General features: G+C 39.4%; 1 long non-coding RNA gene across 1 annotated transcript in view; it reads right to left on the bottom strand.

Annotated features, from left to right (window-relative positions):
* Window positions 1-2,393: 2,393 nt before the first annotated feature.
* Window positions 2,394-11,385, bottom strand: part of LOC122674565 — a 29,574-nt gene continuing 20,582 nt past the window's right edge. Inside the window, exon 3 of the long non-coding RNA XR_006334995.1 lies at window positions 2,394-2,518. This is a non-coding gene — a long non-coding RNA (uncharacterized LOC122674565). The remainder of the gene's footprint in view (window positions 2,519-11,385) is intronic.

Here is an 11,385-nt window from a genome sequence, read left to right as displayed (position 1 = left end):
GCCCCATTCTGAACCTAGAAAATCGGGGATGAAGCAACTTGTCTGCAATCAATACTCCCCCTGGTGGCTCAGCTGGTAAACAATCTGCCTGCAATGTGGGAGACCTGGGTTCGATCCCTGGGTTGGGAAGATCCCCTGGAGAAGGGAACAGCTGTCGACTCCAGTATTCTGGCCTGGAGAATTCCATGGACTGTATAGCCCATGGGGGGTAGCAAAGAGTCTGACACGACTGAGCAACTTTCACTTTCTGCTATGGCTGATAATCTTGGTACATCCAAAGGCCACTTTAGACCTAGAGTCCTTCTTCCCCACTGGACAGCACAAAGGGGCACCTTTCAAGGAAAAGCTGAATCTAGTATGAAGATAATCATGGAAATTTTAGAAAAATGCAGCCTTTTCCTTGGAGCTGCATTTACTTTCAGATTGCTAATTTATTCAGATGATTGGCCCTGGGCCTGTAACCCTCTAACTCAGCCTGGCCGTTTGTTAACATGCAGGCAGCCTGGTGGAGCCTGCCGCTGATAGTCGTGGGAACCAGTCGCTGTGTGGCAGGGCTTGGGGTGCAGCAGAAGCATCTGTGTGGACCACATGGGGCTTCTCAGTTTGTAGGATTGTGGCAACTTGGAACCATTTGCTTTAAAGGTCTATTTGCATTATCAGCAAAGAATATGGAAAACTGCTCAATTTCAGCTGATTACCCACTAAAGTGCCTGGGAGCCGCTCTGTAATTTTCATTGCTGCTTGCGGGGCTCTTCAGCAAAGTTTGCAGGCGAATTTAATGGAAGGCATTCAGCCCTGCTGAATGGCAGACAGAGAAGGCACTAGCTTCCTGTTCTCTTTGTTTGAAAGCATCTGTTACCATAACATAGTAAACAGTTTTTAAGCCATTCTGGGAACAGCCATCTGTGAGACACCTCTCCAGTGTAGGCTTTGGTCCAGGCTTTAGTTTTCCCACAGCTTAACCCAGAAAGAATTATCTCTGCTGTCCAAGGCCAATGAGATTGGCTTTAACAAGGATTTCTAGGAAATGGCCCCTGGCAACCTAGATGAATAAACTCTTCTAACACTAGTTAGAGTCAAATAAACTCTAACACTGTGGCACAATCATACAATGGCATACTTGTTAACAACTAAAAAGATGTTGTAGATCCCACTTCTTACACTTTAAGGTGTTTGTGAATCGCTCGGGTTCTTGTTAAAATGAAGATCTGATTCAATAGGTCTGGAGTGAACCTCAGGTTCTGCATTTCCAACAAGTTCCCAGGTGATGCCAGTGCTATTGATTCTCGGACCACACTGTGGGTAGCAAGGCTGTAGAAAATTTATAATTGCATGGAAGGTGTTCTGGCTCCAGTAACTTAATCTTCGTCTCCATCTTCATTGTCTCTGAATAAAAATGCTGTCAGGTCCCTCGTTTCTGCTCACTTTAAATGATAGATAGTCCCACAGTTAAGTTGCAAAACTAGTTTCAACCCAGTGAAAAAAACAAAGCAACAATCCTTTGTGACCACTAAAGGATTCTCACTGGCTTTAGATGTTTTTACCTCTCTGAGCTGGGATCTGGTGTTGGGAAAGGCAGGTTGCCAAAATAGTCAGCTGTTCTTCCCTCTGGATTTCCTGTGGGAAGACAGACTCACTTTGGGTCTGCTCTCTGTTTCACTGGTACCTCAGATAATTTTGAGGCAGAAGAGCCCATCCTAATATTTTGACCATAAAAACAGGTATTTTCAGTGATTGCTTCTGGATAGTGGAGCTGATCATGGAAGGTTGGGGGAATGGACTTTCATTTTTTCATTTTATAACCTTTTATAAAGCATATATGTGTGTGTATATGTCAATATACCCATATGCTAACATATATGTGTATAGGTACATGTGTGTATGTATGAACTTATGTGAAGTGAAAGTCGCTCAGTCATGTCTGACTCTTTGCAACCCTATTGATTGTAGCCCACCAGGCCCCTCTGTCCATGGAAATTTTCAGGCAAGAATACTGATGTGGGTCACCATTTCCTTCTCCAGGGGATCTTCCCAGCCCAGGGACTGAACCCACATCTCTTATGTCTCCTGCATTGACAGGCGGGTTCTTTACCACTAGCACCACCTGGGAAGACATGGACTTATACATTTGTCTATAAATGCATATACAGTAGGCATATAAAATTTGCCACAAACACATACCACTTTTATAGGTTAAAAAAAGACAGAAAAAAAGTAACTGTAAGAAAAAAGGGGGGGGGGAATTTAAATTCACTAAGTAGCTCTCTAATTGTATTTAAGCTACATAAGAAATGGGAATTCCCAGGTAGTGATAGTGGTAAAGAACCCACCTGCCAATACAGGAGATATAAGAGACACAGGTTTGATCCCTGGGTGAGGAAGATCCCCTAGAGGAGGGCATGGCAACCCACTCCAGTATTCTTGCCTGGAGACTCCCATGGACAGAGCAGCCTGGTGGGCTACAGTTCATAGGGTCACAAAGAGTCAGACATCACAGAAGCGGCTTGGCATGTATGCACTAAATAACAAACAGCCATAGTAAAGTGAAAACTGTTTTTCATTGTTGCAAAAATGAGTAGTTAATAACTTCTTTCATTTTCCCTACAAAAATAGTATTCAAATTTAAACAAAATTGAAGGAAAAAATTTCATTCTGTAAACATATACTCCAGGTTCCATCTCCTTGAACTATTTAGTGGTGGCAAGAAGATTCTTTGAAGCCTGTGAACTCTTTCGGTTTCCAATTTGTGCTGGTGCTACAATAGGTGGAGTACTGCAGCCATCACCCTGATACACAGGATTGCACAGAGGTCTGCTCTGTCCATTTCCACAGATGTTTTTGATGAGCTGACCCGCAGTTAATGGTCTTTGGGACTGAGCTGTCATGTGTCAGAGACGTGCTTCTTTCGAGCTCTCTCATCATTGCCTCATAAACTATGAGTGAACAGTTCATTGTGAAGACCTGCACTTGAAACACTCACCTGTCAACAGCAAAATTCTTTATACCTTTGGCTTCAACTTTCTGTTGTGTGAGAAATGTTGAAACCCAGCCTTCTGGTTGGCCCTGAGTAATTTCCAGGTAGATGGAGATCTGCTGAAACCAGTGAATCTGAATTAATGGCTAAAAATACTCCAAGTTCTGTGTTTAGTGTGTGGGGATGTCATGCCTGCAACCTCTGAGAATAACCCCAAGGAATGCCAGCCTTCATGGAGGTGAGGAAAGGACAGAATGCTGTGGATGGAACCTGTGGGCCTAGCACCTGCCAAGAGACCGAGCAGTAAAATCTTACATCATCCAAATACTTGCTTTGTGTCCCAGAATGGCGCAAACTCCAAAAATCTAAATAAACATGGAGAACTGAAAATACTATAGAAGGCTAGAAAGTTCTAAACTCAAACATGTATCCTATTCCATAGAAAGAAGAAAATTAAGAATTTCATAGAAATTAAGAAATTCAACTATGTAAGCACTATGAATGTGTGTGTGTATCTCCATGTACTTTTTACCTTAAAAATCCACACTTCTCCCCAAGGTGTAAGAGGCTAGACCCTGCCTCCCTGCCTCCCTTTCTGCATCACTGCTCACCTGCAGCTCCAGTTTATACTCCATGTTCCAGCCCTCTCAAACTTCAGTCTGTTGTTAAACTTCTGCCACATTTCTGGGCTCATCTTATGTGCTATGCCCCTTGCCTTCCCTGGGGGGACCTTCCACACATTCCTTTTGTCTCAGCATACTTATCACTTAGTCTTGAAAGTTGTGGGGATCCCCAGCTGCCCTCACTGTGCTCCATGCAGTTGCCTTTGCCCAGCCAGCCCTCAGCATCCTGCATCCCTACAGGTACACTCAGGTGAGGGCAGTAAGACTGCCAACCCTGCTCTGAGCTGTGCCCGCAACATCTGGCACAGCTTCACCCTTGGCAAATAAGTGCTCAAAACTATTTATCAAATCATCAAAGAGAAATGAACATGGATAGGTTTTTCTGAACTAGTAAGGCAGAATGCTGGGTGATTTATTTTCTTGCTTTTTCCTATCATAAAACAAATGTAAAACACTATTTTAAAAACTATAATCATGCCATATTAACTGAATAATCATTTTTATTATTCTCTTTAAAATTTTATTGATAGTCTTCTTTTACATAATTGTTTTTGTTGTTTTTTAATTATTGTCATTATTATTTTTATGAAAGTGAAAGCCACTCAGTCGTGTCCGGCTCTTTGTGATCCCATGGAGTATACAGTCCATGGAATTCTCCAGGCCAGAATACTGAAGTGGGTAGCCTTTCCCTTCTTCAGAGGATCTTATCTTCCCAACCCAGGGATTGAACCCAGGTCTCCCATTGCATATAGTTCTTCATACTCTTGCTAGTTGGATAATGTATTGAGTTGATATATTATACTTTTTTAGTCCATTTAGTTTTGTGATTGTATCAGGTATACTGAATTCCCTACATTCAGTGAAGTACAGGCATTAAAGCTTTCTCATTCTCTTTCAATCATCATTTTCCTTTCCTGTTCTTCAGTAACATGTTGGGATGGTCCCACCACTTTGAAGTAATTTCTCATTAAAAAATTCTATCTGGTTCAGTTTGAAACCCAGTCTTATTTTTTTTTTCCTTCCTTCTCTGGCTAGATTATGACCTTCAGGATCTGTGGTCTGGAGGAGATCCATTTTGTCTTTTCACTCCTTCCAGGGACATTGGGTGAGGAAGAGAGCCTTAAAAACAGGGGGTACGCTGTACTACATACTCTTACACCAGTAGTGGACAGCAGTCCTCATCTTTTCACTGGTTACTTTGATTGGCTGCTGGGGCTCTGCTGATGTGGTTTCTTTGTGTTGTGTGATTTTTCTGAGTGTGTGTTCAGTGGCACTCTGGTCCCTCTATCCCTCTCTTAGAAAGGAACAGTGGCGTCCTTTTCAAGTCATGCCATTGACTCACAACGTCCTGTCTCAGTATCACTTCCCCTAGTTTGGCCATTGGGCACCATAGCTCCTGCCTCTCCCTCAGCTCCTTCACATGGAGTCATGTTATCTTCCATGTGCTCCAAGGGCCACAGGAAACTACAGGGTGGAAGGCATCCTTTATGATCACATTATACCCTGAGTCCTTCTCACTGTTCTATGAGTTGCTCCAGCATGTTCCCACTCTCGGAAATCTCTAGCCAAGTTGCCAGCATCAAAGTGGGTCTGAGGATAGCACAACTTGGAAACTATCCAGTTGATGGGTAGATGGCAGTCTCCTCTTGCACACAGACACCTTCAGCCTCTATGAGTTATTCTTTAGAGTCCAGATCCTTGGCAAATGGGAGGAGCACTATTATGGAGAGAGGGAATGGTAAACCATGAAGAGTGACTCCCAGTGGTCCCTTCCCATTCCTTGCCCTGGGTGGTCAGGTGAGGCCTGGGGCCATGGGGGTGATGGCTGGGGTAGCATGTTTTAGCATCTGGCCCTAATTGTCTTCTGCTCATTTAAAAATGTTGGAAGGCCGACATATTCATTATCTTGATGATGACAGTTGTTTCATGGATGTATACATATGTCAAAGCTTATTAAACTGTATACTTTAATTATGTGCATTTTATTATATGTCAATTATACCTCAATAAAGCTGTCCAAAAATATTGGGGCAATTCAATGCCTATTTGTCCTCTTGAATATTTAGTTATAGTACTATAAATAATATAGCATGACCATCATCATGCATATGGGTGTTTTTCTTTTAATGCTTCCTTAAGATAAGTTCATAGCCAGTTGAATTACTGGCTAAAAGAAAATAACCATTTTTATAGCTCTCAGGATATTCAGTATATTGCTATAATGCTTTTCCAAAGAATTGTGCCTATTTCCAATGCAGCAGAAAGTGTGAAGATATTAGTTTAATAGTAACATTAGACTTGAGAGTTGTTCAGTTGCTAAGTCATGTCTGACTCTTTCAACCCCATAGACTGCAGCATACCTGGCTCCTCTGTCCTTCTCTATCTCGCAGAGTTTGCTTAATGTCCATTGAGTCAGTGATGCTGTCTAACCATCTCATCCTCCGCCATCCCCTTTTCCATTTGCCTTCAATCTTTTCCAGCATCAGGATCTTTTCCAGTGAGTCAGCTTTTCACATCAGGTGGCCAAAGTATTAGAACTTCAGCTTCAGTACCATTCCTTCCAATTTAGGAACATTTTTATAAAAATTAACCTGAGATTTATTTCTTATGGAAATGTTCCTAGATATAAAATAGTGCATTATTTTTATTTCTTAGGTTAATATAAAGGAAAATACATGTGTATATATTTCAGTTCAGTTCAGTCACTCAGTCATGTCTAACTCTTTGTGACCCCATGGACTGCAGCACGCCAGGCCTCCCCGTCCATCGCCAACTCCTGGAGCTTACTCAAACTCATGTCCATCAAGTCAGTGACGCCATCCAACCATCTCATCCTCTATTGTCCCCTTCTCCTCTTTTCTTCAATCTTTCCCAGCAGCAGGGTCATTTCCAATGACTCAGTTCTTCGCATTGGTTGGCCAAAGTATTGGATATTGAATACTTGAATATTGGATATTGAATACAATGAATATTCAGGACTAATTCCTTTAGGATTGACTGGTTGGATCTCCTTATTGTCCAAGGGACTCTCAAGAGTCTTCTCCAACACCATAGCTCAAAAGCATCAATTCTTTGGTGCTCAGCTTTCTTTATATTCCAAGTCTCACATCCATACATGACTACTGGGAAAACCAAAGTTTTGACTAGATGGACCTTTGTTGGCAAAAAAAAAAATGTCTCTGCTTTTTAATATGCTGTCTAGGTTGGTCATAACTTTTCTTCCAAGGAGCAAGTGTCTTTTAATTTCATGGCTACAGTCACCATCTGCAGTGATTTTGGAACCCAAAAAAATAAAGTCTGTCACTGTTTCCATTTTTTTTCCCCATCTATTTGCTGTGAAGTGATGGGACCAGATGCCATGATCTTAGTTTTCTGAATGTTGAGTTTTAAGCCAACTTTTTCACTCTCCTCTTTCACTTTTATCAAGAGATACTTTAGTTCTTCTTTGCTTTCTGCCATAAGGATGGTGTATATTTTTGCAAATTAGTATTTCCTCTATGAGAACAGCCTGTTCTTATTTTTTTAATCTATTTACCTACTGGGGTTTTGATGTTCTTTTATTTTGATTTCTATGAATGTTGTCATGAAGCTGTTTGTGAAATAAAACATGTTTTTTCCAAAAGCGATGTTTATTCCCACAGTTAGAATTTGAGAACAAAACTGACCAGGGTGAGTGAGACTTGGTTCAGATTGTGGAGGTCTGTCCACTGCCTACTCTGGTTTCTGGAATAAGGGTACTCCCTCTGTATATGCAGGTTAAGTTGATTTTTCCAGGCAACCCTATGTGCCACAAGTCACACAGTCTCCCTGCTTGTTAACATCTTGATCTCTAGTTTTCTGAAGCTGATCTTATTAGAGTTTCATATTTCCTTTCAGGGAATCAATTTTAAACTGAAAGAGTAGTAGAAATAGGAAATGGGATAAAGTAGTGGTGACAGCATGTGTGATTAAAAAAAGAATCTATGGGCAGAGTTCAGCCTCCCTGTCAAGACAGTCATAAAGTTTTATTTATAGTATTTTGAAATTTCAAATAGTGTAAAAAGATTTATGTAGATAGTATACAAATGCTTTTTTTGTAAATATCAACAGAGAGACTATAAAAGGCTGAAAAATACTGCTTATGCTTCTTTTTAAGTGGTGGTATGGGTTCATGTTTTAAACTGATTCACAGCAATGATAAATTTAAACATACACACCTCAGACACACTCAATGCTCAAAAACAAGCAAAATATCTCTGTAGACAAAAATCAAAATGGAAGCATCCAGCTATAAGTGAGGCTGAAGTAACAATCTGCTAGATTCTGACTCTAGAAATTCCCAGAGTGGGCCTGAACTTGTGTAGACAAGACCAAGAGCATCCCATGTGCGAATGGACAGCATTCACTCTCACATAGTAATACCAGGGGCAGAGTAGGGCTTCTCACCCATGAAAGGACAGTGAATAGCTTCTATGTTTAACATTGACAATTTACAGGAGATACTCTGTTCATAGGTCAGAGATTCAACATTGCTAATTGTTAAGGTGTCAATTATCCCTAAACTGATCCCCTGATTCAGTGAAAATCCAGTAAAAATCCAGCATCCTTTTTAGATCTTACAGTCTTCTTGTTTTTTGACCTCTCTCTGCGGCATCTTAATTCCCCAACCAAGAATATTAAGAGGGGATCTTAGTTCCCCAGCCAACGATCAAACCCATGTCCTCTGCATTGGGAGCATGTAGTCTTACTACTGGACCACCAGGAAAATCCCTCCAGCATACTTTTAAATATAATACATTTTTTGTATAAATGAAGAAAATACAACAGCATAGCAAAGTTGACAATTGATCAAATTTATAGTTATTTTATATCATTTATATCATTATCCATGGTTTTATTTTGTAGCTTTGCTTACTTGCTAAAATTTCTTCGTAAGCCCCCAAATCAGTACTCACAGTACTTTCAAGGTCATGCAAGAACAGACACAGACCAGCAAAAAATTCAAGTCACCTGAGGCACAGGTTCCCAACTGAAGTGGAACAAGATAATTCTCTGCCTTCTTGTTTCAATTATATTGTCAGTAAGTATCCATTTATAAATGGTTCCAAGCATAGTCTGAAGTGTTGTCTAGTGTTTCTAAGTGCAAGAAGATTGTGATGGTCCTTATGATATCTCAGACATGAGATACAGTGTTGTTGGCTGCCAGTTCAATTTTAATGAATTGGTGATATATTAAATAAGGTGTCTTTAAACAGAAACACACACAATGTGTTTTATATTGATTGGTGATGAAAATGTTGTGACCAGAGGCACACAGGAACCTAACCCTGTATTTCCCTTGGTAAGAATGAATTGTTCAGTATTTGATGATTCACTATTGGCAGTGTCTTTGTTGTAACTATCAAAAATCTTGAGAATCAACTGTGTGCTCAAGCTGTGTATGTGTTTGTGCATATGCCCTGTACACACAGTGTACAGACAGTAAGCATATAAAAATATACTTACTGAAAGTCTGGAAAGGCAAACAAAATAAACAGAAATACTTCATGCTTGTCAGAGTGGCAAGCAGTTTATACTCTGACAAACTGTTTTCAAGACCAGAGGAAATAGCAACTTTCATGCACTTCAATGATAGTTTAAATTGGTAAAAACACTTCAGAGTGCAGTTTGACAAAATCTAATCAAGTTGAAAACTTACATTTCCTCTGGCTCAGAAATTCTATTTCTGAATCCAGAGCTCAGAAGAACTTATGTGAGGTACTGGTTTTAGTCATTTTAGTAGGCTAACATCTATTTTTTAAATTGAGATATGATAATACTATGCTAAGTCGCTTCAGTTGTGTCTGACTCTGTGCGACCTCATGGACAGCAGCCCACCAGGCTCCTCTGTCTACGGGATTCTCTAGGCAAGAATACTGGAGTGGGTTGCCATTTCCTTCTCCAAAGGAAGATATGATATGATAAGGATATGATAAGGATGTCAGTAAATAACTTTGACTATTATTTCCAGGTGGCACTAGTGGTAAAGAACTTTCCTGCCAATGCAGGCGATGTGAGTTCTATCCCTGGGTGGTGAAGATGCCCTAGATGAGGAGATGGCAACCCACTTCAGTATTCTTGCCAGGAAAATCCCATGGATAGAGGAGCCTGGTGGGGTACAGTTCATTGAGTTGCAAAGAGTCGGACACGACTGAAGCGACTTAAGCGTGCACACACAAAAACATCACTAAATAATCTTATCTGTTACACTCATTGTTGTTTTCTAACACTACTTGAAGTAAAAATAAGCAGTGTTCCTGGGGAATCACCCAAGGAAGCAGGTATGTATGTATGTGTAAGACCATGTTATTAACTTGATATGACGGTTCTGATTGTGTTATATTTTCAGTTTCAAGGCCATTTGTATAGTAAATTCTTCACATGAATCCTTTATAATCCTTCTAATACTGGAATCTATCTTGGGGAATCTTGGAACTAATACATATATTAGATTATCTTAGTTTAGAGAAAGGTAGATCTAAAACACAACTTTTGAATTAGCATATACAGTCTTTAAAAGTGTAATACAAACAATAATATGTCTAACATATGCAGAATATAAAGATATTAATAAAAAACACATATATCTTTAAAATTTTTTATAAACTATTGTTGATTTACAATGTTGTGTTAATTTCTGCTGAACAGCAAAGTGATTCAGTTATACATGTATATACATTCTTTTATATATTCTTTTCCATAGTGATTTATCAGAGGATGTTGAATATAGTACCTTGTTATTTATCCATCCTGTATGTAATAGTTTGCATCTGCTAATCCTAAACTCCCAGTCCCTTTCTTCCCCATCTCCCCTTCTCCTTGGAAACCACAGGTCTGTTCTCTATGTCTGTGAGTCTATTTTGTAAATAAGTTATTTATATCATCTTTTTGGATTCCACATATAAGTGGTATCACATGATATTTATCTTTCTCTTTTTGACTTACTTCACTTAGTATTATAATTTCTAGGTCCATACATGTTGCTGCCAATGGTATTATTTCATTCTTTATAGCTAAGTAGTATTCCATTATATATATGTACTACATCTTCTTAGTCAATTCATCTATCAGTGGACAGTTAGTCTGTTTCCATGTCCTGGTTATTATGCACTAGTGCTGCTTTGAAAACAGAGATGCATGTATCTCTATAGTTTTGTCTAGTATATGCCTGAGAGTGGGATTGCTGGATCATACCACATGTGTATTTTAACCCTAGCTTAAGAAATAGGGTATTAGCAATATCTGCCAAGCCCTCTGTGTACTAACACTCATCCATCCCCTGTTTCCTTGAACCCTGTGATAATCACTATCCTGATATTTGTAGGAAGATTTTTAGCTATTGATTTAATTACTTTAATAGGCATAGGGTTTTCCAGGTATTCTTTTCTCTTTTTGGTTCAGATTTAGTAAGACATATTCTAGGAATTTGTCCATTTCATATGTTTTCAATTATATTAGCAAAAGAGGTTTATAATTTTCTCTCACAAGCTTAAATATCTGTATCCTTCCTCCATTTCTTCTATTGCTTCTGTCACTTTTTTCTTAATATGTATTTTCTGAAGGTTGTCTGTTAGTCTTTCCAAAAGTACTGACTTGACTTTATCATTCCTCTATGTTAATGTTTTTTACCCAGTTCAGTAACTTCTGTCTTTATCTTTATTATTTTACTTTTCCTTTCTTCTACAATTTTCTCCTTTTGAAATTTTTCCTACATTGGACACTGGGCTTCCCAGGTGGCACAGTGATAAAGAATCTGCCTGCCAATGCAGG

This window comes from Cervus elaphus, chromosome 18, assembly GCF_910594005.1.
Source record: "Cervus elaphus chromosome 18, mCerEla1.1, whole genome shotgun sequence".
NCBI lineage: Eukaryota > Metazoa > Chordata > Mammalia > Artiodactyla > Cervidae > Cervus > Cervus elaphus.
Note: the sequence above shows the minus strand (reverse complement) of the source record. Positions and strands in the feature narration are given on the sequence as shown.